Here is a 6,378-nt window from a genome sequence, read left to right as displayed (position 1 = left end):
GCATTGTTTTCCTATACCATTTCGAGCTCTGCTGCACTGTGTCCAACAAATATTTACCAGGCATTTTCTGTATGCCAGGCATGGTGCTTGGGGGCTGTGGACAGAGGGGTGTGAGACACATCCTTGGCATCACGTAGCTGAGTCAAGTCAGGGAGAAAGGCAAATGCAGTGCTGGGAATGGAGCCCTTCAGGGAACCAGAGAGGACAAACCTTGTCTCTGGCCCCTGTAACTCTGGGGTCGTGGCCTCTCCCTGGATTTTGTATCCGTGGAGGCTAATACACTGCCTAGCATATAGTAGGTGTTCAATCAGTGCCCACTGAACGTCTGCATGGATGAGGGAGTAAGTGTGAATTATTTATTTACACATCTGTACCCATTACTACATGATTTCCTTAAGGGCAGGGACAGTAGCTAAAAATGTGGCCTCCTAACTTAGACTTTGTGACTTTTAAAGTCCAGCCACCCCTCTTTCTGGCTGTGGGGTATAATCTCGCCAAGGCTCAGTGTCTTCAACTGTGAAATGGCCCTAATAGCACTTACCATGGAGTCCCTGTGAGGACAAAGGAGACAATAAAATGAAAGAGCTCAGTAGAGCATCTGAAAGAGTAAGTGCTCTGAAAACAGTAACCATTACATCATGACAGTCATCATTAACTTCTGTCTCCCTAGAACCCAGCAGGACTCACTAAGCAATCATGGGCAATGAATGGGTGAATGAATGAATGAATCTTGGGCTGGTGGGGGAAGGGCGATGGGCAGACTCGCCCTTTCTTCTCCCCTCTGGGTTGTTTCATCTCGTCTCATGGTTACGTCTCCCTCGGGGGCCTTGCTAGCCCTTGAAACCTAGGAGACCGGGGCAGTGGAATATGGAGGTTTGGTGTGGAGAGGGTGCAGATCCAGTGAACTCTCAGTGATCCTTTTCCTTGTTAATTTTCACCTGGTCCCTAAGTTAGTCCCATCTCGAGGTGAGTCCAGAGCGAATGAGAAATTAGGCATTCTTCAGAGCTTGAAGAGAGAGAGCAGACACAGAGCAGCCTTCCTCCCCCCTACACAGGCAGGCGTTGCCTCTCTAGGCGTCTGCCAGAAGCATATTTCATTAAGAGATCAGCCAAGTTAGTTCTATTTTGAAAAGGCCAACTCGCTTCAGAGCTTGACCAGCCCTCCTAGTGGGACATCAGGACCCTTCTGGCCCAGGTTTTTTTTTTTGTTTTTTGTTTTTTTTTTCCACATACTATTTCTTCAGTGGTAGGAATATTTCCAACCCATAGGGAAAATGAGTCTGATGCCTTAGACATCTTTACGGGGAGGTAGATAAGTGGAGATTGCCTTCAGAAAGGCATTGAGATGTGATGGGGAAAGTGCTCTGTTGCCTTGGGTAAGTTACTTCTCTTCTCTAGGCTTCAATTTTCTCACCTCTATAATGAGGGAGCTAAATAAGATGATTGCTAAGATCATTCTCGCTCCAAAATTCTATAATCTCAAACCATAGAGTCAATAAGTCACCCATCAGCAAATAAGTGTGAAAAGGAATGTTGTTTTAGGAATATTAGCCTAGCAGTAGCCTATAGGATAGACTGGGGAATCTTGTAGACCCTATAAAAGGAAGAACCGTGTAGATACCCATTAGAATCAAAGAAGGTGACCTCTCCTTGTCTTCACAATCTGAGGGACAAAAGCACCCAATGCCTCCCCTTCCCTATCACATGCCATCCGATACCCAGCTAGCTTCCAGAAATTCATAGCAATGATTCCCACTTTTAATAACAGCAATACAACTTAAGCAATTTTCTAATAAATACTCTATGATTTCCTTGAAAATAATGGACACTGCTAATTCCCGGAAGTCCTTGCTATTTTTTTGTTTGTTCCAAGAGCAGAGAAAATTGGGAACACCATTTAAAGGGATTAAGTCTCCTGGCTTCTCATGACCCATCTCCTTAGTTACTCCTTGTTCAATTGGATCAGTCAGGGCTGCTCTGGATGTGATTTGGTGTGCACTCACCACAGTGGCCAGACTCATTATTTACAAGATCTCAATTTATCTTTACAACTCACCCTTGATCTCAGCTTGGCAGAAATTCATTAGAAACTGGAAAAGTTTATATAAAAATATATCCACATTGCAGTTAACCTTCAGGTACCCATGTTTGAATTCAGTCAAATGTTTTTGCCAGAGGTAATAAAATGTACTTATTTGAGCCAAGGGAGAAAAAAAAAAAAAGCAGAACAAATGTTTTGAAGGAAGGAGTAATATTCTAAAATATTTGACCTATATTTTGTCCTTTTAGCCTGAGAGCGACAATATATTGATTTTTCTCTCTGAATTGAAGACCAAATGTAGTTAGTTAAGAATGTATTCTAAATAAGCATGTGGCAAAAAAAAAAAAAAAAAAAGGATGTAATCTTAGGATGACAGAGTCTAGATTGGAGTAATAAAGAATATCAGGGTGTTTAGGATTTGGTCCCAAACTCTCAAGTCCAGACTTTGTTTTTCTTGATGTCTACGGTGTTATTTTTGTCAAAGACTCAATTCTGGGAAAACTTTGTTCTTTTTGTCATATAATCTATCTGAAGTCAGCAGAAAGTACCTCAAAATTACCCTTTTTCAGCTTTAAAATGCAAATTATTAAGAAAATACTTAAGCTATTTTTTTCGGTACTGGAGAATTAATGACAATTCTGCATATCCCAAATCTTGACATTTAAAATTTGCTTTCCAACTTCGGCTGGTTTAGCACATCTTACTTTGGGCTTTTCAAGCAGAAAGAACTTTGACTTATATGTAACACAAAAATTGAGCCAATGTTTATTAAAATACTTGATATAGTGAAAATTTATTTATGTAAGGTCAACTTATAAAATACTTTTTATAACTTTATATATAGAATCGCAAAACAAAATTTGGGAAATATGCTAAAAATAATAAAAAGAAAACAAAAATCACTTCTAATTCCATCACCCAGAGGTAATCGTCATTTTCATATTTTTGGTGTAATGCCAAACTTAGTGCCTGGCAAAAAGTAGACATCCACAAAGTATTAGTTCACTGACTATGTCCTCAAGCCCTTATTATTATGAAATGTGTGTATTTATAAATATGTTTTTAATCGCAATCATAGCGTGCAAAGTTTTGTAACCAGCTTATTGATATATACCTCAAAATTACAAGCCGAAATGAGTTTTCTGTTTCAAAACAGTGAAATGCTTTCAAGACTTCAAACAAGTTGGTAGATAATCTCCTTCGAAACAGCCTAAGGCCTAAGTGTGTTGTAGGTCAGATTCTCTGGGAAACAGACTTTGAGAAGGAGATTTGAGAACAGAGAAGTTTATTGGGGTGCTCTTAAGGTCAACATTTCAATGGGAAGGAGGCAAAAGAATCAGGATTGGGCAAAAAGAGAAATGAGGTTGCTGTGTAGTCTCAGCAAAGGCCTCAGCTAATCCCAAAGGGAGCTGGGATGGCCCTTTGGGTGCTCTTGAGACAAGGGCCAGAATATTGACTAGTGATTAGATGTGAGTTGTTTTGACTTCGGGAGAGCTGGATCTCCTCAGTCAAGAGCAATTCTGGGGGGACTCAGCTGAGAATCATTAGCTGCCAGCGCTCCCAGCAGCTGGGGGATGAGTAATGAGCGTCTGGGGCTGGCAGGGCATCTGAGAACCCCGCTGTAGTAACCACTGTGCTGTGTCACATGTGCCAGAGAAGCTGTGGGTCCATCTTAGCTTTTATTTCTTAGGACTTTCTATTCGTTAACACTGTTGGATTCTGTCAATATATGTCAGCAAGTGGGGTGTGAATTGGTTAGTACGTTTTTTTTTCTCTTCAAATTATTTTCTTCTATATGTTACTATAGTCCAAATGCTACTGGCTCATTCTTTTGAATATACTTTATGAACTTCACTTTTGTAAGTTTCATTCCCAGTTTGCTGAAAAAAGGTGATCATATTGGGCTCAAAGAAACAGAAAAGTGAGACAAGACTCTATAGGCCTATAAATGGCTGACTATAATGGCCAAAAATCTGGATCCTGATGAAATTCTGAGAAAGAACTTCTAGAAATCGTTCTAGAATTATAAGGCACCACTGATACAGTGGGCACGGTCCCACGGTCATTCTATTTGCTTTAAACGGATAGTCATGATTTGAACAGGTAAAGGTGAGATGTTGCATCCATTTCACCACCGGTGGCTAAGCGAACGCTTTTTGGTCCACTCGTCCAGAGGCTACTCGGCTCTATAGATTACCAAGTATTTGTTTTCCAGTGTCTCTTCAGATACGGATGTTGTTTTAGTAAATAGTAAATGGGAGCACGTTCAAGGAAAACTATTACGTTTAAAGGGAACTCACTTAAATGAGAAGGTACAAAGAGGGCTTCATGTCCGGCCAAACTACAACAGATGGTCGAGCAGGATTGAGAAGGCAAAGCCTGGCCCCACGTGGAGAGGCTTCTCTTTTAGCCCTTGGCTGAGCAGAGTTCTGGGACCACACTGAGAGGCACCCACCCACCCACTGGACAACGCCAGATCTACATGATTCTGGAAACGTGGAGAAAATTCTGGTTGTCCCTTGGAGTGTATTCTAGAAATGACCCGGTTCCTTTACACGCGTGTACACTTTTATTCCTTAATTTCATTTCCACTCTCGCACACTGACAATCATTTGTGAAACTTACCCATCAGCTACATTAGCAAGTTTCCTTTCCTCGTCCCGGCTGTCCCAATGCTAAATATTGTGAGTTGCCGATTAGCAACAGAAGTGCAATAATCCTTTGTTGACACTGAAGAGGATAACTGACATTTCTTTGGCGATTCCCCGGATATTTTGAATGAAAGAAGATCTCAAAGGCTGTGTCATGCTTCAGCAAGTGATTCTAAGTAAGCATTTGGACAGTCCTCATAGAGCAAAGTGGAGTGTACATTTTGGTAGACTTTCAGTTAATGTGATTAATTAGTTAGCCAACACAGAAGTCAGATTTTTAACTAAGTCTTCCAGCCTAGTGTTTACCAGTTATAAGGGTGATATTTTATTCTTCATCTGTCTTAATTCCTTGTCTATTTCTCAACTAGGGTGTTATTTCTTGAGCCCTTAAAGCCCCAAAACGTGTTTATTAGAGATTTGGGAATTTCAGAGAAATGCAGAGAAGAAATAATATCCATAATTTCACCACAAAAGGGCTACGGTTTGGTATATTTCTTTCTGCTCATTTTTCTTTTTAAAATAAAGAAAAAAGTGAATCTTTTTTTAAAATGCTACCTACTCACCTCAAACAATTTTTTAAAATCCAGAAATAGATAACAATAAAAATAAAACTCACTTATGAACTCATCCTTGTTGCAATCCTTAGTATTTTTTCTCTGAATTTTTAAATTGGTTTTAAATAAAGTCACATCGAAGACATTATTTTCTGCCTTAATTTTTCCTTTGTTTTTATTTTGATCAGATTTTATAGATACACATATTTACAGTCAAAATGTTTTAAAAGACTTGTAAAAACTGGTCTCTTGACTTCGCCAACCCCATTTCCTCTTCTCCAGAAGCAAACGTGTTTCACTCTTTTACTTTATGTTACAATTTGTGATGGTGTCTTAGATTTGGTGAATTGAGGTATATATCAAGAAAGCCTTACAGAGTTAACATTCTTGACCCAGATTTTGCTGAACTATTATTTCTATGGAATCCCTTGAAAAGAACTGATGGAAACAGATACCTCTGGAAATGAAGGGACAGTGGTGTGTCAGGCCAGAGGGTGGATTCCTCAAAGGTATCGAAGTAGTTGAACTGTCTATATCTCCTCCTTGAGTTTACCCCTCTCCACCCTGGAAGACGACTGGGAGTTTATTTCCTTAAGAGGATACACTAGAGAGGATCTCTAGATCTGCTGGCAATGAGAGTGGTGGTATAATACAAAAACAAAATGAAGGATTAAGTAAAATTTACATTCTGAATGCTGAGACATTGCTCCTACCCTTTGCCCCACTTAATCTCTATAAAACTGAAGTATGGCTTCGCCATTCAGAAGAAATTTGAAGCATCTCCTCTAGAGAGTTTGACCCGCCCAAGACATCAGGGGTTTCCTCAATGAAACAGCCCAGCCAGACCACCCTATGGTGAAGCCCACTTTCCATAAGCACCTCTGCTCCTGTCCCTCGGGCTCAGGACTTCTAATCGATGCTTTGAACTTAATTCATTACCTTCCCTGGGCACCCAGGATCACCAGCTCGGCACTCTCGGAGGAGATCCTCCTGCAGACCTTCTCTTTAAACCCCACTCCTAATCCTGTGTAAATCAGCTTCTCAGCAGAAAACAGATGGCACACTCAAAGGAGGATTAAGGGAGTTTAAAGAGGGGTCATTTTCATATGGTGGGCAGGGTTAGTGGAGCCAA

The sequence above is a fragment of the Pteropus alecto genome, unplaced genomic scaffold, assembly GCF_000325575.1.
Source record: "Pteropus alecto unplaced genomic scaffold, ASM32557v1 scaffold5, whole genome shotgun sequence".
NCBI classification, from domain to species: domain Eukaryota; kingdom Metazoa; phylum Chordata; class Mammalia; order Chiroptera; family Pteropodidae; genus Pteropus; species Pteropus alecto.
This window is presented reverse-complemented; position numbering follows the sequence as displayed.